At 39.6% G+C, this 26843-nt stretch overlaps 1 long non-coding RNA gene across 2 annotated transcripts in view; it reads right to left on the bottom strand.

Annotated features, from left to right (window-relative positions):
* LOC132656852 (uncharacterized) overlaps nt 1-26843 on the bottom strand; it is a 39611-nt gene that overhangs the window by 5586 nt on the left and 7182 nt on the right. For both annotated transcript variants that reach the window (XR_009594621.1, XR_009594620.1), the window contains exon 2: nt 152-260. This is a non-coding gene — a long non-coding RNA (uncharacterized LOC132656852). The remainder of the gene's footprint in view (nt 1-151; nt 261-26843) is intronic.

Raw genomic sequence — 26843 nt, 5'->3', positions numbered from 1 at the left:
TTTGGGAGGCAGAGGCAGGTGGATCTTTGTGAGTTTGAGGTTAGCCTGGTTCACAGAGTGAGTTCCAGGACAACCAGGGTTTCACAGAGAAACCTTGTCTCAAAAAACAAAACAAAACAAAACAAAACAAAACAAAACAAAATTTACTTACTTCAACCATCTCTTCATTTGATATATTGCTGTTGGTGCTTTTCCCTTCACATCAATGTCTCTCTTCATTTTCCTGGATCATCTCAGCTGGGGACACATGTTTTGAATATCTAAAATAAAATAAAAAAATCACTAATTTCATTATTTATTAATTTAAATATATAGTGCCTTAGTTTCCTCATGTAAATTTTATAGCAATATTGCCTAGGACAACTTATTCATTTGTTTGTTTGTGTGTGTGTTTGAGACTGGATGTCTCTATGTAGTACTGGCTGTCCTGGAACTCACTACATAGACCAGACTGGCTTTGAACTCATGGAGATCCACCTGGTTCTGTCTCCCAAGTGTTGGGGCTAAAGATGTGACCTGCTATGTCCCATGTTAACTTATTCTTAAATAAACTAATATGACTCTGGCTGAGGAGATGGCTCAGTGGCTTAAGTGCTGGCCACACAAACATGAGAGCTGGAGTTTAGATCCCCACAATCCAGGTGGGATAAAACACCTGTAATTCCAAGATCAGAAAGTTGAGAGAAGAGCACCCAAGCAGGAGCTGGCAAATAAGATGAGCAGCTGTTCCAGATGAAGCCAGAGGTTATTTTCTAAACCATTAGCAACAGAGAGAGCCATTCGAGGTACAATAATGTCAACTTTGGTAAGCAATGCATCAGATATTTCTTTTTTATCTTCATACAAATATAATTTCTACTATCAGAGCTTTCTAAAAAGTACTTAGTTATGAGAAAAATCCATATTATTGCATTTGGACTGATCCATTAGATTAGTCCAACCAAAATAATAACACTCATTTATGCAACTAAGTATTTGTATTGGAGGGGGGGTTGTGAGTTTCAAGACAGAGTTTCTCTGTGTAGCTCTGGCTGTCCTGGAACTTGCTCTGTAGACCAGGTTATAAATACTTAATAGTGATCATGATGAGACTTATGATACTAATTTGGAATTGTAGGTTAAAGAGACTACTGATCATAGCTAAAAGAAAATGAAGAAAGAGAATATTGGAGGCTTAAGAATAAGATGGCAAACTAGAAGATTAGCCATGCTACAATGTCAATGATAAGAGTCAAGAGCAAAGACGTGAAGAGATGGATCATCAGTTAAGAGCACTGGTTGATCTTCCAGAGGTCCTGAGTTCAGTTCCCAGTACTGCTCAGTGAATCTTTGCAACTGATTTATAGAACTAAGAGCACTCTCCCTGAGGATTGTGATGAATCTCTGCTTCTATTGGATCCTGTAAGAGTTGCAGCTACAAGGCCTTCTTTATTATCTATCCCAGGAATATTTACTAGAATACAAAACTGTCTAAAAGATGGCCTGTATGATTAATAAAACCATTAATATTACCACAGGATACTAGCAGAAATCAATCAAGAGATGGGTGAATTTAGGACTGCAGGTTTACAAAATATTCTGCCCTCTGCTGGTGTATTAAATGCTGGAGAGTTAAAATCTAATGCCATTTTCACCTGTACCTCAAATATGGACATCTAAAATATATTTATATAATAGTTAACATGGCTTATGACATACTTGTTGCTTCTGTTTACAGTGTAAAACCACCTTGGAAGCCATCAATCATTCATTTATACACCTTCTTTCTAGGACACACACATACAATAAAAACTTATTATGTTGCTCTTAGAGCCTGTGCTGTTGGTATTCTGTTCAGGAAGTTGTCTCCTCTGCCAACGAGTTCAAGGCTCTTCCCCACTTTTTCATCTAACAGGTTTAGTGTGTCTGGTTCTATGTTGAGGTCTTCGATCCACTTGGACTTTAGTTTGGTGCAGGGTGATAAGTATGGATCTATTTGCATTTTTCTACTTGTAGACCAGCAGACCAGTTAGACCAGCACCATTTGTTGAAGATGCGGTCTTTTTTCTATTGTATGGTTTTGGCTACTTTGTAAAAGAATAACCAAGTATCCATAGGTGTATGGGTTATTTCTGGGTCTTCTATTAGATTCCATTGATCCACCATTCTGTTTCTATGCCAGTACCATGCAGTTTTTATTACTATTGCTCTGTAGTACAGCTTGAAATCAGGGATGGAGCTACCTCCAGATGATCTGCTGTTGTGCAGGATTGTTTTAGCAATTCTGTTTTTTTTTTTTGTTTTTCCATATGAAATTGAGCATTGTTCTTTCAAGGTCTGTAAAGAATTGTGTTGGTATTTTGATGAAAATTGCATTGAATCTGTAGATTGCTTTTGGTAGAATGACCATTTTCACTGTTAATCCAGCTGATCCATGAGCACGGGAGATTTTCTGAATCAGTAAGTGGGACTTCATGAAACTGAAAAGCTTCTGTAAAGCACAGGACACTGTCGTCAGAACAACAGCCTACAGATTGGGAAAGGATCTTCACCAACCCTATATCTGGCAGAGGGCTAATATCCAGAATATATAAAGAACTCAAGAAGTTAAACAGCAACAAATCAAGTAATCCAATTAAAAAAAATGGGGTACAGAGCTAAACAGAGAATTCTCAATAGAAGAATATTGAATGGTAGAGAAACACTTAAAGAAATGCTCAATATCCTTAAGTCATCAGGGAAATGCAAATCAAAACAACCCTGAGATTTCACCTTACACCCATCAGAATGGCTAAGATAAAAAACTCAAGTGACAACACATGCTGGAGAGGATGTGGAGAAAGCAGACCCCTCCTCCATTTCTGGTGGGAATGTAAACTTGTACAACCACTTTGGAAAATCAATTTGGCGCTTTCTCAGACAATTAGTAATAGTGCTTCCTCAAGATCTAGCTATAGCACTCCTAGGCATATATCCAAAATATGCTCAAGTACACAACAAAGACATTTGCTCAACCATGTTCATAGCAGCTTTATTTGCAACAGCCAGAATCTGGAAACAACCCAGATGTCCCTCAGTTGAGAAATGGATACAGAAATTGTGGTACATTTACACAATGGAATACTATTCATCAATTAAAAACCAGGAAATCATGAAATTTGCAGGCAAATGGTGGGAACTAGAAAAAATCATCCTGAGTGAGATATCCCAGAAGAAAGACACACATGGTATATACTCATTTATAAGTGGATATTAGACATATAATATAGGATAATTATACTAAAATCTGTACACCTAAAGAAGCTAAGCAAGAAGGACGACCCTGGGTAAGATGATCAGTCCTCACTCAGAAAGGCAAACAGGACAGACATCGGAAGAGGGAGAAAACAGGCAACAAGACAGGATCCTACCACAGAGGGCCTTTGAAAGACTCTACCCAGCAAGGTATCAAAGCAGATGCTGAGACTCATAGCCAAACTTTGGTCAGAGTGCAGGGAATCTTATGAAACAAGGTGGAGATAGAAAGACCTGGAGGGGACAGGAACTCCACAAGGAGAGCAACAGAGCCCAAATATCTGGTCACAGTGGTCTTTTCTAAGACTGATACTCCAACCAAGAACCATGCATGGAGATAATCTAGAACCCATGGCAGCTCATTGTCCAAGTGGGTTCCCTAGTAAGGAGAACAGGGGCTGTCCCTGACATGAACTTAGTGGCTGGCTCTTTGATCACCTCCCCCTGAGGGGGGAGCAGCCTTACCAAGCCACAGAGGAAGACAATGCAGCCAGTCCTGATGAGACCTGATAGGGTAGGGTCCAATGGAAGGGGAGGAGGACCTGCGGTATAAGGGTATAAGTGGACTTGGAGAGGGGCATGGGAGGAGATGAGGGAGGGATGGTGGGATTGGGAGGGGGTGAGGGAAGAGGCTACAGTTGGGATACAAAGTGAATAAATTGTAATTTATTTAAAATTTAATTAATTAAAATATACTTAATGGGTCAATCTAAAAATGGAATGTAAGAACTTAAAATTAAGTTTTGCTAAAGTAATCAAGTAAAGCATACATTGACTTTTACTTTAAATACTGTTTACAGAGAGTGTTAATCTGTTAATCCTAAAAACTTGTTTGCAACTTACTATAGGATACACACTGTGCTAAGTATTTTACATGTATTATGTCATTTTGATTTTGTTTCATTTGTTTGCAGTAAATAAAAGCACAATTTATAGTGAAAAAATACAAATTTGATATGTATAAAAAACCTGATTATGGCTCTGCTTGTACTAACAGGCACTTTAAGGACTTTGCAATTTATGGAATAGTAATTGGTTTACTGGAATCCTTAATAATCTTCAGGGTTAAGCTATTGTGGAATGAAACATCAAATACATAACTGGCAAATTCAAAAAATAAAAAGGGCTATACACACCCACTTAAATCCCCATGTACCACGCTAAATTCAGCCATGCTTACTTTAAATCTTTTCACTTTAAAGGACAATGCTTCTTTTACTACACAAAGCGTTTGACCTTAAAGAATACACAGCCTAAAGTATGTGTTAAATGGAAATCTCTAAATACTAGTAAATGGAAAGAGACTGATGTATTCCTAATACCAGGGAGAGGTTATACTTGTGTGTTTCCAGGAAATGAATGAAGTCCCGGATGGCTCCTGCTCAAGAGACAACATCCCAGACACCACAGAGTCAATGAGGTATCTGAAGACAGGTGATAAGTATCAGGAGGAGATGCCCCAAGAGGAAGAATATGGCAATGATGTGGGGAGCCAACAAATATTATGAGTGAAGATATTATCAGCTCATCAACACAGAATTCTAATGTCTTTTGTTGGGGGGAGCTGATAAAAGGAACACCTGTTGTAGGAAACAGTATGATATTGTTTTGCCATGCTAAGAATTGTTTTTTATCTTTTAGGACAAATTGTCTAGACAAAAATGTTGCACAAATATTTAGTCACATGAATGGAAGATATTTTGGTTGGATTGATTTAATTAATTGGTCTGAACACAATCATACAGATTTTTAGCATAATTAAGTATTCTTTAGAAAGCTCTGATAGTGGAAATTACAGTTGTATGAAGATTGAACTAAGGAATATCTTATGTATTGCTTACTAAAGTTGATATTATTGTACCTCGAATAGTGCTATTTGTTGCCAATGGTTTAGGAAATAGCCTCTGGTTTCATTTGATACAAAGCAGTAAACAAGAGCAATCTTCTTGTATCAGCTGAGACTTGTCTATTCCTAGGCTCTTAAAAATAAATTTATTGAGGGGGCTATGGCTGTGATATAACGTAAATAACCTGTGATTAATATAAAGAAATAAAAATTATAAAAATAAAAAATAAATTTATATAGCATAGGAGTTACTCATATGCACTATATTCAAATAACAGGGCATGGAGTAGAATTTACCTGTGCTGGTGTTCATAGAGCTTCCCCTCATATTTCTGTCACTGGTATTGTTAAAAACCACAATTGTTTATACTCTAAATGTTATGCTCTGATCATCCCCCCTTTCCATAATTGCGCTTCTAATTATATCCTTTCCTCTGACAAACAATTTCATTTATAATGGACTTTTGTTTTCAAAAATGCTACTTACACTGCCCTTCCCACATATTATAAAGACTTATGTGGGATAGGCTGTATTACAACCCTGTCACTCAGGAAATCTTTGCAATCAATCAACAGAATTGAGAGCTCTCCCAGAAAACTGTGACGATTCTTTGCATCTAGTAGATACTGTAATGATCGCCACCAAAGCAGCCTTTTAATTACCAATCCCAGGAGTGGATTACTGAAATACAAAGAGAGATTTCAAAAGAATTTTAGCAGAAATTAAGATGGACAAAAACAAGCTTTACAAAACAGAGCTACTATATAGATTATTTGTTGTCAACAATTTCCTGGCATGTATCAGATTTCTCTCATATTATCTATGATCAAATTGATGATCTGCATAAAAGATGAACAAAATTTCTCACGTGACCTTTGAATGGCATCATGGTTAAGCTGGCTTTCCCTCTTCCTTGGTCCTCTGTTGGCTGTTCTTATAATTATGTTATACTTGGATATAATAGTTAGGCAAGCCATGCAGGCAATGCATTCAACGGTTCTGCCTCTGTGGGTCACTGGGTCCATGGATGACCATGGGAACCAATCCCACCATTACTGGCCTTTCATGACGGCTGACCTTTATGACTGGAAAACCCAAAATGCTAAATTTTCTGAAAATCTGAGAGACCTAATTGCTCTTTTTTGAAACTGTGCTTTTTACTCACCAGCCCACTTGGGATGACTGCCAACAGCGTTTGCAGATTGTTTTCACCAAAGAAGAAAGGGAACGTATCTTCTTGGAGGCCCGGAAAAATATTCCAGGAAATACTGGCATTCCGACCCAGAATCCAGCTGATATTTACCCTGGATTTCCTCTCACCCGACCCACCTGGGATTACAATATAGCTGAAGGTAAGGGGCACCTCCTTGTCTACTAGCAGGCTCTGTTGGCAGGTCTCAAGGCAGCCACTAGATGGCTCACCAATTTGGCTAAGGTTTATGATGTTAGGCAGGGAACGAATGAAAGCCCACCAGCCTTCCTAGAAAGCATAATGGAGTCTTATAGACATTATACTCCTTATGATCCCGAACATTTCTGATAAGAAGTCATCTGTCACCCTGGCTTCATTAATCAGTCAGCACCAAATATTAAGAAAAAGTTACAAAAACAGGAAAGATTAGGAGAAAAGTTATTAAGGGACTTGGTAGAGATTGCAGAGAAAGTATATAACAATAGGGAAAGTTCAGAGGAAAAGCAAATTAGGGCAGAGAAAAGACAGTATAGGGATTTGGCCAGAGTGCTCCTGGCTGCCACTGCCTTGGATCCAGGAGAGAGAAAACAACTCCAGCAAGCATCCAGAAAAAAAGGAGCCAGAGGGATGCAGCAGACTACAATTAGGTAAGAACCAATGTGCCTATTATAAAGAAGAGGGACACTGGATAAAGGATTGTCCCAAGAAAAAGCCATGAACTAAGGTTATGTTTGTGGAAGAGGAAAAAGACTGAGGGAGTTGGGGTTCAGATCCCCTCCTCAAACTGAGGGTAACTCTTAAGGTGGAGGGAAAACCCTTGGACATTCTAGTAGATACTGGAGCCCAACATTCAGTGCTCTTAAAGGCTGGAGGGCCAATATCTTCAAAGAAATCATGGGTTCAGGGGCCATTGACATTAAACAATATCCATGGACCACCCAAAGATCTGTAGACTTAAGAATGGGATGGGTAACCCATTCATTTACAATCATTCCAGAATGCCCTTATCCACTTGTGGAGAGGGATCTATTAACCAAAATGAAGGCCCAAATACATTTTTGGGCCAGAAGGAACCCAACTACTACAAGATAAAGGAAAGCCTATCCAAGTCCTAATGATCAACCTGAGAACAAATTGTATAAGCAACCCCTTTCTCGTAAGAAAAATTTGGATCTTTGATTGGAGGAACTTCCTCAGGCTTGGGCTGGAACATAAGGAATGGGACTGGCCAAACACTGGCCACCAGTGATTGTGGAACTCAAGCCAGGGGCAGATCCCACCCAGGTACACCAATACCCAATGTCCATGGAGACAAAAATAGGAATAACTCCTCACATCCAAAAATTACTCAAACTTTGGATTCTCAGGCCTCGCCAGTCTGCCTGGAATGCTCCCCTGTTGCCTGTTAAGAAGCCTAACTCAAATGACTATCAGCCAGTCCAGGACTTGAGGGAAGTCAACCGGTGGGTGATGAATATTCACCCCACTGTACCTAACCCATACACTTTGCTGAGTTCCCTACCACCCGAAAGAGACTGGTATACTGTCCTAGACTTGAAGGATGCCTTCTTCAGCCAAAAACCAAGAATACTTTACTTTTGAATGGCATGACCCAAAGGTAGGCATCAACGGACAGCTGACTTGGACACGCCTACCACAAGGATTTAAGAACTCACCCACCATCTTCAAAAAGGCCCTTCATGAGGACGTGGGTGAGTACTGGCCTAACAACCTGGATGTTACCCTTCTCCAGTATGTAGATGATTTCTTGGTGGCAGCCAAGAACCAGGCAAGTTGCCTGAAAGGGACCCGGAGGCCCCTAGAAGTCCTGGGAGACTTAGAGTATTGAGCCTCAGCCAAAAGGCACAACTCTGCAGAGCTGAAGTGACCTACTTTGGCTACATCTTGAAAGGAAGGCAATACTGGCTCTTCAAGGCCAGAAGAGAGACTGTTCTCAGCATTCCAGTCCCAAACAGTTGTTGCCAGGTAAGAGAGTTCCTAGCGTAGGCGGGATTTTGCAGATTCTGGATCCCAGGCTTTGCAGAGGTAGCTAGGTTCCTTTATGAAGTCATAAAAGAGACTGATTACTTTAATTAGACCTCAGAATAGCAACAGGATTTTGACAAGGTGAAGTAGGCCCTGCTATCAGCACCAGCCTTAGGATTACCAGACATTACTAAGCCCTTTCACCTGTTCATGGATGAATGAAAAGGGATTGCCAAGGGAGTTCTGACTCAAACACTGGGGCCTTGGAAACATCCAGTAGCACACCTATCTAAAAAGTTGGATCAGGTAGTGTCTGGATGGCCACCTTGCCTGCTCATTATCACAGCCACAGTACTGCTGGTCAAAGATGCTGATAAGTTGATATTGGGCCAATATTTGATTGTGAGCCCCCCCCCCATGCCATTGAGGGAGTTCTTAAGCAACCACCCTATTGATGGTTAAGCAACACTCTCATGACCCATTATCAGATTATGTTGATTAATCCTGGCTGAGTTGTTTTCCAGCCTCCAGCCTCCTGCCTCCTTGAACCCAGCAACCCTCCTGCCAGATTCAGAACTGGAGCAGCCACTACACTGCTGTGAAGAAATTTTGGCCCAGGTGCACAACACCCGACCTGACTTTAAGGATGTGCCTTTGCCTAATGCTCAGCAGACTTGGTTCACTGATGAGGGCAGCTTCATTCATTAGGGTTAGAGGAGAGCAGGGGCAGCAGTGACTACTGAGACTGAGGTAATTTGGGCTCAATCCCTTCCCCTGAGAACTTCCACTCAAAAGGCTGAATTAATCACCTTAACGCAAGCCCTTACTATGGGCAAAGGACTAGACATCAATATGTACACAGACAGTCGTTATGCCTTTGCCACTGCCCATGTGCATGGAGCCATATACCAAGAAACGGGGCTCCTGAAGGCTGAAGGAAGAACCACTAAAAATAAAGAGGAAATGTTATGGCTCCTTACAGCTTCATGGCTTCCCAAGAGGCTGGCCATTATCCACTGCCCTGGACACCAAATGTGGTGTCCAGAACCACCAATGTGGCCAGAGGCAACAACTGAGCTGATAAGACAGCCAAGAATTCTGTACTGCAAGAGATAGCAGCTGCCATCTTAGCAACCATTTTGCCAGAGCCACCCAGCCCAAACTTGTTGGAGGAACCTCATTACACTGAAGAGGAAATAAAATGGGCCAGGAATCAGCCCAAGAGCTAATGTTTGGACAGTTGGTGGCAATCAGCTAATCTTGCCCAATTCCTTAGCTAGAATTATTCTCAGGAAAATTCATAGTCATTCATATGGGATCAAAAAGAATGGTGGGTGCTGTGAGACAATCTAGAGTGACTTTTAAGGATATGCATAAAACTATTGATGACATTGTGGCTAATTGCAAAGCTTGTCAGCTGACCAATGCCACCAGCAATCCACAACACCCAGTATCAAACCTTCAAGGTAAGAGACCAGGAGCTTACTGGGAAGTTGATTTCACATAGATTATGCTTGGAAGGTATGGTTACAAATACCTATTAGTATTCATGGACACCTTCTCAGGATGGACAGAGGCCTTCCCCACCAAGGACAAGACCACTCAGATGGTAGCTAAGAAATTATTGGAAGATATTATGGTTTTTTTCACATGATAGGGTCAGATGATGGACTGGCTTTGGTGTCAAAGATAAGTCAGAATATGGCCAAGTATATTGGAGCAGATTGGAAATTATATTGTGCTTACAGACCCCAAAGTTCAGGACAGGGAGAGAGAATGAATAGGACATTAAAAGAGAACTTAACTAGGGAGGAGGACCTCCCCTATCAGTGAACTTGAAGAGGGGCATGGGAAGAAATGAGGGAGGGAGGGTAGGTTGGGAGGGAATGAAGGAGGGGACTACAGCTTGAATACAAAGTGAATAAACTGTAATTAATATAAAAAAGAAAAATTTAAAAAAGAGACCTTAACTAAATTGACCTTGGAGACTGGAAATGACTGGGTGAAGCTCCTCCCCTTTGCCCTGTATAGAGTCAGAAACTCTTCCTATCAATTAGGACTCACTCTTTTTGAAATCATGTATGGAAGCCAGCCCCTATTATACCTAATCTTAAATCTGATGCCATTGCTGAAATAGATGAGGATGACTTGATCCTTCATGTCAGGGACAACCAGTGGGCTCATAAACATGTTTGATCTAAAGTGGTTGTTCTCTCTGAGGCAATCCCGGTCCCAGGACCCCACAACCCAACCCCAGTCTTCCAGCCTGGAGACTGGGTCTATGTGAAACAATTCCATCAAGGCACACTAGAACCCAGATGGACAGGACCATACATTATTCTGCTCACCACTCCAACTGCCATTAAGGTTGACAGGATCATTGCTTGGATTCATTATTCGCATGCCAGGCCTGCCAACCCATTCTCAACCCAAGAAGACTACCTGACTCCTGTGCCCTGGAATGGAAAATAAAAAAAAAAAAAGAATCTTTACCGTTCAAGCTAAATTTTTTGATGGGTACATCATGGTTCAGACAACCCTCTGCATGTCAGATTATCAAGAACCTCGTCATCATCTTAGGACTACTAACCACATGTACTGCTGCCTGGAACCCACACACCCCAGTAAACAATACCTGGGTCCTATGGGATGACTATAGCAACATCTTAGCCACAGCATCTCAGACAATTCCCCTGAACACATGGTTCCCCGAGCTGAGCTTTGATCTGGTCCTCACCATGCCATCAGGGTCCTGCATGAGAAGCATGGCTGAGGGCCACAAAATACACTTTTATATGTGTCCCTCCCCTTTTGATTCTCCATGGTGGCAGGAACACTGTGGGACCAGGGCTGACCTTTATTGTGCAGAATGGGGGTGCGAGAAATTTGCACTATCTGGAAACCTATCCCAACCAGACTTATGCAGTTGACTAGAGACCCCAAATATGATAAATGTTCATGGGCAGTCAATAGTGGTATACCCCACTATGCTAAATCCAAACCCTGTAATTAGCTTAAGCTTGCCTTTACTGACAAGGGTAAAAGCTATACCCCATGGCTGCAAGGGAAAAAAATTTGGGCTGTGCCTTTGGAAGACTGGGACACTTGGGGGGATATTGTGCCTTTAATTGCTTCTTTCTGAAGGGTCCCCCAGGGCTATTGACCCTAACACCATCCTACACCTCTCCCCATTGGCTTGACCACTACTAAGGCACCCCAAGTGGCAGGGACCCCCAAACTCTCACCTGCCCTTTCTCTAAAGCCTAACCAAGACAAGGGGCCTTTCCAGGAACCCCAGTCCGAACCCCTTTGGGAATTGATGTTTAACATATATAGCTCTGAATGGGACTCACCTGGACCTCACTGAGTCCTGTTGGCTATGTTATGACTCACAACCCCCTTCTATGAGGCAATGGCAGTCATTAGTAACTATACTCTTGCCACAGATATGACCAGTTGTAGATGGCATCAACCCCCGCAAGTCAGACTCACTCTCCAGCTAGTTTCCAGAAGCAGGACTTGTGTGGGAACAATTCCAGACACTCATAAGAGCCTCTGTAGCAGACCTTAACTATTGGGGTAGGAATGGACCCCCCACTTAATAGCTGGTGAGCCTGTTCCTCTGGCTTGACCCCATACATACGGTAAGTTGCTCCCAGCTTCTTACTGTATGCTAGTACAGCGAGTTCCCCAGCTGATTTATCATGGTAATGAAGAGTTCTTCCTACCCTTTGATCTACCAAACCAAAAATATATAAGAAATAAAAAGAATCCATAACAACTGTCACCTTAGTGGGACTACTGGGACTGGAAGCAGCATGAGCAGGAACAGGTATCATCTCATTGGTCCTTCAGGACAAACATTATGGACAGCTAAGGGAATCCATAGACTTGGACATTCAAAGATTGGAGGGTTCTATTTCTGATCTAGAACAAAATATTGATTCCTTAGCAGAGGTTGTCCTCCAGAATAGAAGGAGGCTCAACTTGATGCTCTTACAACAAGGAGGGCTATACACAGCACTCAAGGAAGAATGTTTTTTCTACCCCAATAGGTTCTTGGATTGTGAGAGAGTCACTGGCCAAAGTTAGAGAAGGGCTGGGCAAGAGATGCTGGGCAAGAGAAGCCAGATCAGGATGGTTTGAATCATGGCTTAATGTGTCCCCTTGGTTAACAACCCTGATATATACTCTCTTAGGCCATTTTATTATCCTATTACTACTGGTCACTTTTGGGCCTTGTCTGCTAAACAAGTTATTGGCCTACATTAAGTAGAGGCGAGGGACAATTCAGCTGATGGTATTACAGTCACAGTATCAAAGACTGGCCATTGATGAAAATAATACCAACCTATAAACTCTTCTTTCCCACCGATAATAATTCTGTTCCTAGTCTGTGTTTAGTTCAATAGGTTTCACCTATGTAAGGTGATGGATTTGCTGTCAGCCACCCAGATTATTTCCTGCCCCTCCAGTTGGATCGACTAACCATTTCAGCCTTACTAGCCCCTGATGTCAATAGCCTTATGGTCAGCACTGAAACAATTACAGAAAAATAGACCTTTGCCCATAATCCCACCTGGCAGGCTGAAATGATATATTGATAGGGGCCCTCCTCCCCCTTTTAAACATAAAATGATTTGGACATATTTTGAGGATTAGAGACAGTATCCTCTTGAAAAGGGGAGAATGAGAGGTCCAAAATTTGAAATTTGAACCTTGGGGCAATATGACTGTGGTCTTGGGTACAAGGTTAGACAAAGGAGTGGGCAAGTTGAGGCAGATCTGCCCTGCTGCAGAAAGTAACCAGGCTTGCTCTTGAGAGATGCTGTTGCCTGGCAACCCACCCAGGTGTCCCCTAGTTCCCCACCCAGATAGCCCCTAGCTTGTGACCAAAGTCACATAGCCCTGCTTCTAAGAAAAACCACAAGATGTGCTAATCTCTCCTCCTTCCTCCCAACAGCCAAATCAGCATGTAAGAGGACATTCCAGGCATTGCTCAAGATATATCCTCTAGATTGCTGGGCCAGGACCGATCATGGTCTTGACACCTAAAGTAGACCAATTATTTCAAAAGTCAACCTCCCTTACCCAATCATGTGACACCAAGGCTTGAAAAATCCACACATGCAGTTTTGCCCTTTAAAAACCTGTTCCCCCAGCCCTCAGGGCCATATTCCTCTCCTGCTTCAGCAGAGATCTTACGACCTGGGCTAGAGTTTATACTGAATAAACCCTCGTGTGTTTTGCAATGGACTTGACTCCTGGTGGTCTTTGAGGTCTCACAATCTAGGTACAACACTATTTAATGCTGAACATACCTTCCCAGGCACCCTTCCTCCTTGTACCCAGTCTAGAGTAGGAAGGGCTATGCAAACAATTCAATCCATGCAACCCCATCAAAAGAGTGAAGTGGATGCTGGGTCAGCTATTGTGAAACAAGATCAGTTTTCTACACTCTCTCCTTAAGAACTACTCTGTGGTGGCTGTCTCGTGTCACCTTTCTTACTACCTTTATGTATGGTTTACATATAACACTGTTGCACCTCACAAGAAAGAAGTGGCAAGTTTCACTGGAGAAATCCAGAGGCCCAGCCTCAGGGGGAATTGGAAACCTAGGGCCCTGATGATGCTGGTAGAGGCCTCTTGCTGCCAGGTGGGTAGTCTGCAGGCTCAGTCCCTGTTATCCCTTCTCTGACCTCAGTCCTGTAGCAAATGAGATTAAAAATTACATAGAGAAAAGAAGAGTTGTTGGTATAATGTTCTTTTGGAATGTATACAATTTACCCTTGTTCATTCAAATCCTGATTTCTCTACACCACTATCTGGTTTCAATCTGGACATTACATCATGATGCTTATAAGCATTACCTGTCACAAGTTTGTGTAAACATGCCACCATTTGAATAGAAGACCCCAAAATAAATCCACACACTTATGGACACCTGATCTTTAACAAAGATGCCAAAATCATACAATGGAAAAAAAGCATCTTTAACAGATGGTGCTGGTCTACCTGGATATCTACATGTAGAAAAATACAAATAGATCCATACCCTGCACAAAAGTAAAATCCAAGTGGATTAAAGACCTCAATATAAAACTAGACACACTAAATCTGTTAGAAGAAAAAGTGGAGAAGAGCCTTGAGCTCATTGGCACAGGAGACAACTTCCTGAACAGAACACCAACAGCACAGGGTCCAAGATCAACAGTCAATAAATGGAACCTCATGAAATGGAAAAGTTTCTGTAAAGCAAATGATATTGTCAGAACAAAACGACAGCCTATGGATTGGGAAAGGATCTTTACCAACTCTGTATCTGACATATATTCAGAATATATAAAGAACTCAAGAAGTTAAACAGCAACAAATCAGTTAATCCAATTAAAAAATGGGGTACAGAGCTAAACAGAGAATTCTCAATAGAGGAATATCAAATGGCAGAGAAGCACTTAAAGAAATGTTCTTTGTATTGTCCATAAAACAACCAGCCACAATGCTGAGCAATGAAGAGAATAGGATGGGACATCCTGGTCTGGAGGGGAGAAGAAGGAAGTGAGTGGGAGGAGGAGAGATGATGGATTGGCAGGAGAGAACTTCAAACCAAAAGAAGAGATGAACCAGACCTAAGATATGACTAAAAGCAAGTATGATGGGTGAAATTTGAATAGTAGGAAATTATGTGGCCTTGGAGGTTTAGGATGGAGTAACTATTGCCCAGCAATGTGCTCTAGGGTAATGAAAGAAATCTTAGTCTCTGTGTGGTGATTTGGGTATACAGCTGGTTTAGGAATAACTGCTGTTTAACTAAAAGATAAATCAATAATAAATATTAATAATCCACAACAAAGGGTGAATTTATGAAGGAGCCAGGTTTTCCCTGGGAAGAATAGCCATGCCTTTGCTAGGCTTGCACATGCAGCGTAAACAAAACTTTGCCTAAACTCCTTCTCTTTGCCCAACCTTCTCTAACAACCCATACCATTTACATGCTGCTCCAAGTTCCAGGCAGACATTGGGGTGCACTTTCCCCTCCCTTTCTCCATCACTGTGCTTTACTTAAAAATCAGTGTGGTACCAAGAACACAAGTGATGGATTTTGAAGGAAAATTTCCAACAAATAAGGCAAATTTCTGTTCTACAAATTTTTAGAGAACATGTAGGAAAACAGAGGATTTCTTGAAGAATGAAAATCAGCTCCAAACTTCTCTAGGCACAGGACACTTCCAAGTTGGATTTATTTCAGATATGCAAGAACAGTTCAACATATATACAATATGTAGTGAAATTCTAGTAGAATCATTATATCTAGGGTAAATATTAGAATCAAATAGTTGTTTTTCACTGTATCTAGGGTAATCATCAGAATGAGTAGTTGTTTTCTAGAAGTACTTTGATCTTGAAGAAATCATTGTAGAAAACAGTGATTTTTCTGTTATTTATTAGAGTTATTTTTCTGAAAGAGCTTTACAGTCTTTGTATGACTTTTGCTACAAGCTGGTCCTGGCACACCTGGAATATCTTACATTATTGCTTACTACAAACAGTGCACAATAAGGACTAAGGTCACAGAGATGTGATGTTTTCCTTCAGTAAACATAGATTAGATTAAGGGCTTTGGTAGAAGAAACTTGTTTTATCCCCCAAACAACTTCTGTGTAATAATCAATAAATATGCTTCTGTGTAGCTGTTTAAGTTTCAGCTTAGCAATATGTTTCTCCTGCTGCCTCAGGACCAAATGACATTCTGGAGTGACCCTCTTTCTTTGATTGTCCCATGTACATCTCAAGACAGAAAACAATAAATGTAATAAATCCCACAAAGGGACTTAAAGAAAAAATACAGGAATAATGGGCATGCCTTTCATCCCAGCACCAGGGAGGCAGAGGCAGGTGGGTATCTTCGAGTTGGAGGCAAGCCTGGTCTACATAGTGAGTTCCAGCACAGCTAGAGCTGTGTAATAGAGAAATATTGACTCAGTAAAGCAAAAATCAAATCACAGTATCATTTCAATAGATGTAGAAAAAGCCAATGACAAAATCAATCATGTCTTTGTGATAAAAGCCCTATAGAGAACAGGACTAGAGGAATCTTATGTCAGCATAATAAAATCTCTGTAAGAGAAACCCAAGAGACAACATCATCCTAGTTGGAGAAAAGCTTGAAGCAATCCCACTGAAACATCAATTAAGAAAATGCCTCCATAAGATTGGGCTGTAAACCTGTAGGACATTTTATTCATTAGTGGTAGATGTGGGAAGCTCATTGTGGATGGGGCCACCCCTGTGCTGGTGGTCCTGGGTTCTATAAAAAAGCAAACAGTAATAATGAGTAAGCCACCAACCAGTACTTCTCCATGGCCTCTGCGTCAGCTCCTGCCTCCAGGTTCCTGCCCTGCGTGAGTTACTGTCCTGACTTCCCTTGATCAGTGATGAGGAAGTGTAAATGAAATAAACTTTTTCCTCCCCAAGTTGCTTTTGGTCATGGTGTTTTATTACAGAAATATTAATCCCAATTAAGATATTCTCTATTTGCAGATGACATAATATTATACATAAGAGATTCCAAGAATTCTACCAGAAAACTTCTAGAAATGATCAATTTCAGCAACATAACAGGATATAGAATGAACTTGCAAAAATGAATTCATCAACATATAGAGATTATAAACACACTTCTATTTATAATACCCTCAAAAGGAAGGAAGGAAGGAAGGAAGGAAGGAAGGAAGGAAGGAAGGAAGGAAGAAAGGAAGGAAGGAAGGAAAAGAAGACATCTAAGAATAAAAAACAGGGGTGTGAAAAAAACTTTACAAAGAAAAATGTAAATCCTCAAAGAAAGAGATAGACACTAGAAAATGAAAAGATATCCCACTATCATGGATTGGTAGAATTAATATTGTAAAAATGACCATTATATCAAAAGCTATTTATACACTCATTGCAATCCCAATCAAAATCTGCATCTCATTTTCACAAAGAGGTTTGTTGAATATTAATATTTATTATTGATTTATCTTTTAGTTAAACAGTGGTTATTCCTAAACCAGCTGTATATCTAAATCACCACACAGAGACTGGAATTTATTTAATTAACCCAGAGCACAATGCTGGGCAATAGTTACTCCATCCTAAACCTTCAAGCCCGCATAGTTTCCTACTATTCAGATTTCCCACATTATAATTGCTTTTAGTCATTAGGTCTGGTTTGTGTCTCCTTGTGGTTCCAAGTCCTTTCCTGCTGAGCTCTCCTCCCCGACTCCTCCCACTCCTTTCTTTCTTCTCCCCTCCGGACCAGGATGTTCTACCTTATTCTCCATTGCTCAATATTGGCTGGTTGTTTCATTGAAATTACAGAGAACAATTGGTGGCATGTTTACACAAACTTGAGACAAGTGATGCTGCATCACAATGGAATGTCTGGATTGAAACCAGATAGTGGGGTAGAGAAATTAACATTTGAATGAATAATGGCAACATATACATTCCACAAGAACATTATACCAACATTTCCCTCTTTAAGTCCAACAAAAGGCTCCTTTTCTTTCAATACAATAATAATTATAAAACAGCCATGAAAACTATTAGGTAAGATTTACATGTGCTATGTCTAGTCTATGTGCATTTGGCAACTTAGGAGAAAGTATTTGATTATCCTATCTTGACAAGTTTGGAGTTCTATACCTAAATTAACTTTTATCCTTATTGGCATTAGCTTTGTGAAGGGGCTGGTTCTGCAGAATCAGAATCATAATACTACCATGACACAGGGCAAAAGTAGGATATCTGAGACTAGTCTCAGGGAGTGTCCGGTATTTATGGTGTAGTAGAGGCCAGAGGCCTTGGACCAGATCAATGGCTGATTGCAATAAACTTTTGAATGTAAAGCTATTTAGGCAAAAGGGAATACTCTGTTACATATTGCATATTCCAGTGCTACTCTGACAAATGAATATGTAATGGAAAGGTAGAAAAAGATGGAGGAGTGGAGCCAGAGACATGACAGCTGTGACTCGTGTGAGAAGGCTACAACTGATAAAGAAGCAGCTCATTACCCATTAGGGTCATCAGGATTCTGGGCAACAGCCTGGAGCTTCCACAAACCCAGACTTCTGAACAAGCTGCGTGGCCACATGATCACCCTGGCTCTGAACAGCAACAGGATGTTTGAGATGAAGAATAGACTATTTACTGGATTGGACCTCCATTGAAGACCTCCATGAAAGACCTCCATGGTCTGTGCTTCTCCCAGAGGCCATACTGGTCAGTGGCTCATGCTTAGGCAGAAGACCATGTTGATATCTGAGGGCATAGAAACTTGGTGAAGGTGGTGCATGCTGATGCTGGAGAACAAGTGGATGTTTGTGGTCCATGCTGTTGTCAGAAACCATGTGGAAGGCTAGGATTCATGCTCTTGATGACTGTAAGAGACAATGGAAGCTACTCTTGTCTTGGTATCAATAACTACATTGCACAGTTGACAAAGAGGAACATAAAAGGCTTCTGTGACGACCCCTATCTCCACTCCCCCTTCCCCCCAAAGAAGGTGACTGCCTGCAAAGGAAGCCACCAAGGAAAACTCCTTTTAAAAAATGTTATGATGGGAATGCTGGGGTGTGGCTCTCCACAGCTGGTGGCTTCTGTTGGGGATGCAGGTGGAGAAGGACTTAGCCTCAGGACTTAGCTTCCTTGTGAGGCTGGCCACTGGGAATTTGACCATGTTCCAGTGAATATATGGACAGCACAAAATGGACTTTTTTTTTTTTTTTTTTTAGGAGAGAGGTCACAGGAGAGGAGGATGAACCTGGGAGGACTGGGAAATAAGCATGTTTAAAGAGCATGATGTAAGATTACCAAATAATCAATAAAAACATGATAACAATTATCCTAAAATTCATATGGAACCACAAAAGACCATAAATAGTCAAAACAATTCCTATAAAAAAATAACAACGATGGAGGAGTTACCATTCCAGAGCTTAAGATATGTTACGGAGGCACAGTAATAAAAACAATATGGTTCTGGCACCAAAACAGACAGGTAGACCAATGGAGCAAAATCAAAGACCCAAACATGAGTACACATAACTTTATATTCAGCAACAATTTTTAAAACCTAAGCCAGAGAACAGACAGCATCATTAACAGATGATGTTTGGAAAACTGGATGTCCATGCATAGAAGAATGAAGTTAGCCCTGAATCTATCACCTTGCACCAAAACAAACTGAAACACTGAAACTGCTAGAAGAAAACCCAGGCAGCACCCATCATGATACATGTGAAAGGACGTCCTGAATAGAACCTAATTTGACCAGGATTTGAGGCTCATAAAACTTAAAAGCTGCTGTACAGCTAAAGATATAAATTAAGTGAAGAGGAATTCCAAAGAGTGGGGGAGAATCTTTGCCTCCTATACATATCACAGAGGATTATCATTCAGAATCTATAAAGAATGGAGAGAGAGAGAGAGAGAGAAAGAGAGGTTCAAGAAAACAATCCAAGAAGTGGAAGTTATGTCTTTATTGCTGAAGAGAGCATGAACCTAGGCAAATACATGTGGCTAGTGAGGCCATGGAGTTTAAAAGAAAATCTATTACAACCACTTTACTAAACCAGTATAATTCCTAATTACATCCTAAATATTTATCCTTACATCTGCTTATAAGTATAGCTCTCAGCTCTCACCAAAGAAGCATCTTTTTGCTTCAGAAGACCATTACAAAAATCTAAAACTAGTTAAAATTTAGATAACTGGCCATGAATTCCCAAGAAAAATCAATATACTTACAACACAACTCCTGTGCCCAAGGCTCAAGGAATTTCAAGGAAGAGGTGGTAGAAAGCCTGTAAAAGCCAGACAACCAGGATGTCTTCTGGGTAATTTTGCCTTCTAGTTGTGACAGGGCAGCTACTCCCATGAAATCTCAACAACATGATTGCCTAAATAGGACCTAAAGAAGGGCTAGAGAGATGGCTCATCAGTTAAGAGCACTGTTTCCCTTCTAGCGGATGCAGGTTCAATTCCCAGCACCTACCTGGCAGCTCACAACTGTCCATAACTCTAGTTCTAGAGGATCTAACACCTCCACACAGACATAGATATAAACACCAATGTACATGAAATAAAAACTACAAAAAAAATTAAAAAGACCTAAACAATTCCAACACTTGATATACCAAAATAGACAGATCTCACTCCATACCAAGAGAACTCATACAGGTAAGAAGCACAGACTTACCCTTCACCACAGGACTTACGCAGATTAGAAACCCTATGAATGTATAGAATGTGGGAAAAGTTTTTACAAGTCACAACTCACTGTACATAAGATAATCCATACAGATGAGACGTTCTATGAATGTAAAGAATGTGGGAGAGTTTTCTACTAAAAGTCAAATGCTAGTAAACATCAGAGAACTAAATCACAAAGGGAGAAACACAATGACTGTAAAGAAACATCATAGTTTATGCAAGTCATAGAGAACACATACAGACAAGAAGCCATATGAATGCACACAATGAAAAAGTTTTTAAGTATAAGTCACAATTTACATCAGAGACTTCATGCAGGGAAGAAGCCTTTCAAATATAAAGAATGCAAAGATGTTTTGCTATGTCATACCTCATTCATCATGACAGAGTTCATAAATGAGAAAGCCCAAGAATGTAAGGAATATATCAAACCTTAAGCATAACCAATTAATACTCACTTGACACCAGAGTGCCTGAAGATGAAGACACTTGTTGGTATAATGCTCTTGTGGAATGTATGTAATTTACTTGTTCATTCAAATGCTCATTTCTCTACCCCACTATCTGGTTTCAGTCAGACATTGCATTATGATACTTATTCTAAGAATCACCCATCTCAAGTTTGTGTAAACATGCTATCATTTGTTCTCTGTATTTTCACTAAAACAACCAGCCAATGCTGAGCAATGGGGAGAATAGGGTAGGACATCCTGGTCTGAGGGGAGGAGAAGGAAGGAGTAGGAGGCGAGATCTCAGAGAGGACCTGGAAACATCAGGAGAAATGAACCACACCTAAGCTATGACTAAAAGCAATTATAATGTGAGAAATCTGAATGGGAGGAAACTATGCAGGCTTGGAGGTTTAGTATGGAGTAACTATTGCCCAGATGTGCTCTAGGTTAATTAAATAAATCCTAGTCTCTGTGTGGTGATTTGGGTATACAGCTGGTTTAAGAGTAGCCGCTGTTTAACTAAAAGATAAACCAATATCAAATACTAACAATCAACAAACATCAATGAATGTAAAGGAATTATAAAACTTTTCTATCATAAGTCAAACCTTACTTATCAGTGAATATATGTACCTATTAGATAGGTCACTGTACATATAAGACTATGGGAAGGTTTGCATGAGATGTTCTTTCTTTTTAAAGATTTATTTATTTATTATTGTTTATACAGTGTTCTGCCTGCGGGGCACCAGAAGAGGGCACTAGATCTCACTATAGATGGTAATGAGCCGCCATGTGCTTGCTGGGAATTGAACTTAGGACCTTTGGAAGGACAACCAGTGAGTGTTCTTAACCTCTGAGTCATCTCTCCAGCCTTGAAATGTTCTTTCTAAAGAAGAAAAGTCACACATAAGAAAAACTCCAAGGAAAGTTTATTAAACATCAGTTGACATCTGAGTGCATAAGAAAGTAATCTGTAGATGCATAGAACAAAGCTAAAATTTAAGCAAAGCACCACCATTTCATATTTGAAAAATTCATAATTGTAAGGAACCCTATGAAAGAAATAAGAAAACTTTGAAATAAAAACTTCATACAAGCAAAAACAAATGCATAACAACTAATTCAGCCAGATATAGTAGCATGTGTTTTCAAACCCAGACTATGTGTGCTACATGTTCATTAAGACTCGGAGGTTGGCATGTACTGGACAATGAGGCATCTGGCTTCTGCAGGATCAGACCACACCTCCAGGTTTTGTGGAACCAGCAAGCAATCCTGTGGCCTTAGAGGTCATGAAGGGTCTGAGCTTCAGCTGTGGGGTCCTGCTGTCTGAGGTGTTAAAGGTTGCTGCAGGAGCTGGAGTCTACACTGCTGTGGTTCCACAGGTTACTTTGAGTCTGTGGTTCTAACTGCAAAGAAACACTGATAGTAGAGCCCACTGATAGTAGATATGCATCGTTAGGTCTAGTTTAGTATCCTGCCTCCAGAAGGTTCATAGAATTCAGGGATGACCAAGGATTTTCCTCCAGCTGATCATCCTGGTGCTTATTCTACACCCTCATCCTTGTTCCTGTTGGCACATAGCCAAGACAAGATCACCCAGCAATTCATTTGATAATTGACATCAAGTTTTACCAGTTCGTATATCTTCATTCAAATATAAGAAGAGCCACAGGAACCAGAATATCCCAATAGGCTCTGAAAAAGAGAAAGAAGAAAAACAAAAATCCAACAAAACACAACACAACACTACAATAAATGCATAAACACGATAAAACATATATATACATACATATATATGTACATATATATATGAAACACCATGAATGATCCAATACTAACTGATAGACTCCAAGATTACAGAAATAGAAATGTCTGAGAATTTAAAATCTTGCTATTCAAAAGAAGTGATTCTATAAAGGGTCAGATATGTGCACAATTAAGGGACTCTATGCAAGACTTTGACAAGACAGTCTCCAAATTGAATCTAACAATTAGTAAGTTGAAGGCAAAAATCCCAAATATAAATGTAAAATGTATCAAAGAAATAAAAACATCAAAAAAAACCAATCAAATAGAAATACTTGAAGTTAAGGAGATTACCAATCAACTAAATCACACAACAAACACCATCATTAGCAGACAACACACTCCAGAAGAATAAATTTCAGGAATAGAGACAAAGTTGAGAGAATAATACTGAGGTACAGATGAAAAAAGGTTAATGAACATTAATAATATTTTCTTGAAATATGGAATGCGTTCAAGAAGCCAAACCTGAGAATTCATGTATTAGAAAGGAGTAGAGGCAAAATCAACTGGAATAAACATATTACCTAGTGAAATTATAGCAAAAAAACTTCTCAAATTTACATAATGAAGTAAGCTTCCAAATACAGCGGGTACACAAAACTTCAAATGCACACACAAAGAGAAAAGAAACTCTAAAAGACATATTATAGCCAATACATCAAAACTATAAAGAACATAAAATGCAGCATGAAAAAAATGCCAACTCATATTCAAAGGGAGAAATATCAGAATTACCCCCCCAGACTTTTCATCAGGAACCATGAAAGCCAGACGAGAATGGAATGAAATTTTAAGCCTTGAAAATAAACAACTGTGAACCTTGCAAACCTGTCTAATCAACACTGATGGAAAAATAAAAGTAATTTAAAGACAAACATGAATTACATACATTTATGGCATTCAGTCAGCACTGCAGAAAGTTTTTAGTGGAATTTTCTGCTGTGTGGGGAATAAAAGATAGCTTAACTATAAACAAACAAACTCTACCTGGGGTAGAAACAACCATGTCCAACATAGCAACTCATCAAGCCTTGAAAACTAGCATGGAAACAAGGAAATAAGTACCAATAATCCATAAATACAGAACATGACCTAACAGGTTGTGGTGGTTCAAAAGAGAATGGCCTCATAGACTCATATATTTAAATATTTGGTTCCCAGTTAGTTGAACTGTTTGGGAAAGATTAGGAAATGTAGCTCTGTTGGAGTAGCTATGAACTTGTTAGAAGAAAGTGTCACTGGGGGATGGGCTTCAAAGGCCCACAGCAGGCTAAGGTTGTCTTTCTCTGCCTGCAATCAGATGTGAACTCTCAGCTACTGCTCCAGCCTGCCTACCTGCCATCAGGCTCCCTGCCATGATGTCCATGGAATAACCTTCTGAAACTGTATGCAACCTCCCAACCTTAAAGGCTTTATTTTATAGGTTTCTTTGGTCATTACAGCAATAATAATAGCAAACCCCTTTGTACAATAACCTTAAATGTAAATGGCCTCAACACATCACAAAAAGATACAGACTAACAGACAAGATTAAAAACCAACCAACTATATACCATCTTCAAGAAACACACTTAGCCAGCAAAGATATTAAGAAAATACCAAAGGATGTAAAACAAACTACCAAATAATGGAAAATATAACATGCTGGTGTAACTATCCTTCTATCAGACAAGTAAACTTCAGGCTAAAAAACAATAATTAGAAGAGATAAAAATAGACACTGCATATTTAAAAATAAGTCATCAGATATATTACTTGTAAACCTTTATTACCACATATTAAAGACCCTGTTTTCATAAAAACAAACAGTAAAAGACATAAAAGACCAGAGTCCTTTCACAATAATGATGGATGGTGAACTTCAATATTAGACTCTCAAATTTAGACAGGTCTTCCAAACTAAAGGTAAGTGAAGACATTCCAGAGCTAAAATATACTATGGATAAACTGGACTTAACTGATATATAAATAATATTCCAGAAAATAGATAGGGTATATTTATATTCTCAGCAGGAACTGACTGCAAAATCAATCACAACATAGATCAATAAAACATCAACATATATAAAAAATTATGATAATTCCTGTCTCCTATCAAGACTATAACATAACAAAACTAGAAATCAAAGACAGAAACTACAGAAACCACAAAAACACCAGGAACTTGTACAACACATTTTTAAATAAGTAATTTCAACTAAGAAATCAGAGAGGAAATTTAAGAAGTCTTAGAGACAAAAGAAAAAGAACCACACCCCATAAGAACCTCTAGGATGTAGTCAAGATAGTACTAAGAGGAGAGTTTATGGTGATAAGTGTTTATGTTAAAAAACGAGAGATATCAAATAACCTAATGATACACTTCAAGCCTCTTGAAATACAACAAGCAGCTAACCCCAAACTCAGTACAGAAAGAAGTAATAAAGATGAGGGAAGAATTCAGAGTAAAAGACACAAAAATCAAACAGTTTGTTCTTTGAAAGTTAAAAATATAGACAAATATAGCTAATCTGACAGAAAGAAAGAAGGAAATGTAAATTAATAAATTACAGATCAAAGAGATGTCGTTACAACTTACTCCAATAATTCAGAGCTTCATTACAAATTACTATTGAAATTTATAACCTGTAAAGCTGGATAACATACAAAAAGAAATAGAAGACTTTCTAAAAGTATACCACCTACTAATATCAATCGCTGAAGATATAAATAACTTAAGCAGGCCCATTACAAGCAATGCGATTAAAGCTTTCATTAAAAGCCTCCCTTTGAACAAAGGCCCAGGAATAGATGGATTTACTGCTGAATTCCATCAAACTTAATAAAAAGAAAGGTGTCACACCAGTTCTTCTAAACTCGTTTCACAAAAGATTACTACCAAATTCATTCTATGAAGCCAATACTATCTTGATAACAAAACAAAGTAAAAACACTGTTAAAAAGTTTCTTTTGTGAACAGAAAAGCAAATACTCTTAACAAAACTTTCAAACTGAATCCAGCACTATTTTAAAAATATTATGCATTATGACCAAGTGGGGCTTCATTCCAGAAAGGCCAGGATATTTCAATATGCATTAATCAATCAATAACTATGATACACTATGTAAACAAACTGAAGGACAGAAACCACATTGTTTTAATTGATGCTGAAAAGTCATTAACAGGTTCAGCATGACTTCATGATAAAAGTTCTAGAGACTTGATACAATGAAGGGTTAAGAGAAGTCAAACTTGTTTCCCTCGACCATCCATCTGTGTGATCTTCACACAAGCAAAAGGAAGTGAACTTGGCAAAACCTTCTGCCCATCTCTGTCTCCAGGTGAAGGTCAGGGTGAAAACATGTTTTCACTGAGCACTCAATAACAAAGCAGCCTGACAAAGCAGGCTCTCCACAGATAAAGACAGCCTGATGCTGGCATAAAATAGGAAGACTAATGGGATAGAATAGAGGACCTAAGGCTGGGTAGGGGTGGTGCACACCTCTAATCCTAGCACTTGGGAGGCAGAGGCAGTTGGAATTTGAGTTCAAGGCTAGCATGCTCTACAAGAGTGAGTTCCAGGACAGTCAGGGCTATAGAGCAGAACCCATTTCAAAAAAACAAAACAAACAAACTTAAAAGTTTGGCTAGATTGCTTTTATAAAAGTTAATTCTCTTTTAAAACTGTACATGCCTGGAATTGTGGTGCACACCTTTAATCCTGGCACACAGAAGGCAGAGGCAGCATTAAAAAGATATGTGTGGGGATCCAAGATGGTGGTGCTGGGGTGGACACTATGTCTGAGGAGCAGGACAGCAGGATTAAAGGAAAAAAAGGAATATACAGTCAGATGGGTGAAGGAAATCAACAAAACGCTCAAGATCTGAAGATAGAATTGGAAAAATTAAAGAAAACACAAATGGAGTAAATTGTGGAGAGAAAGAACTTAGGGAAGAAAACAGAAACTACAGAGGTAAACATAACCAATAGACTACAAGAGATGGAAGAAAGAATCTCAGGTGTGGAAGATACAATGGAA

The sequence above is a fragment of the Meriones unguiculatus genome, chromosome 10 (assembly GCF_030254825.1).
Source record: "Meriones unguiculatus strain TT.TT164.6M chromosome 10, Bangor_MerUng_6.1, whole genome shotgun sequence".
NCBI lineage: Eukaryota > Metazoa > Chordata > Mammalia > Rodentia > Muridae > Meriones > Meriones unguiculatus.
Note: the sequence above shows the minus strand (reverse complement) of the source record. Positions and strands in the feature narration are given on the sequence as shown.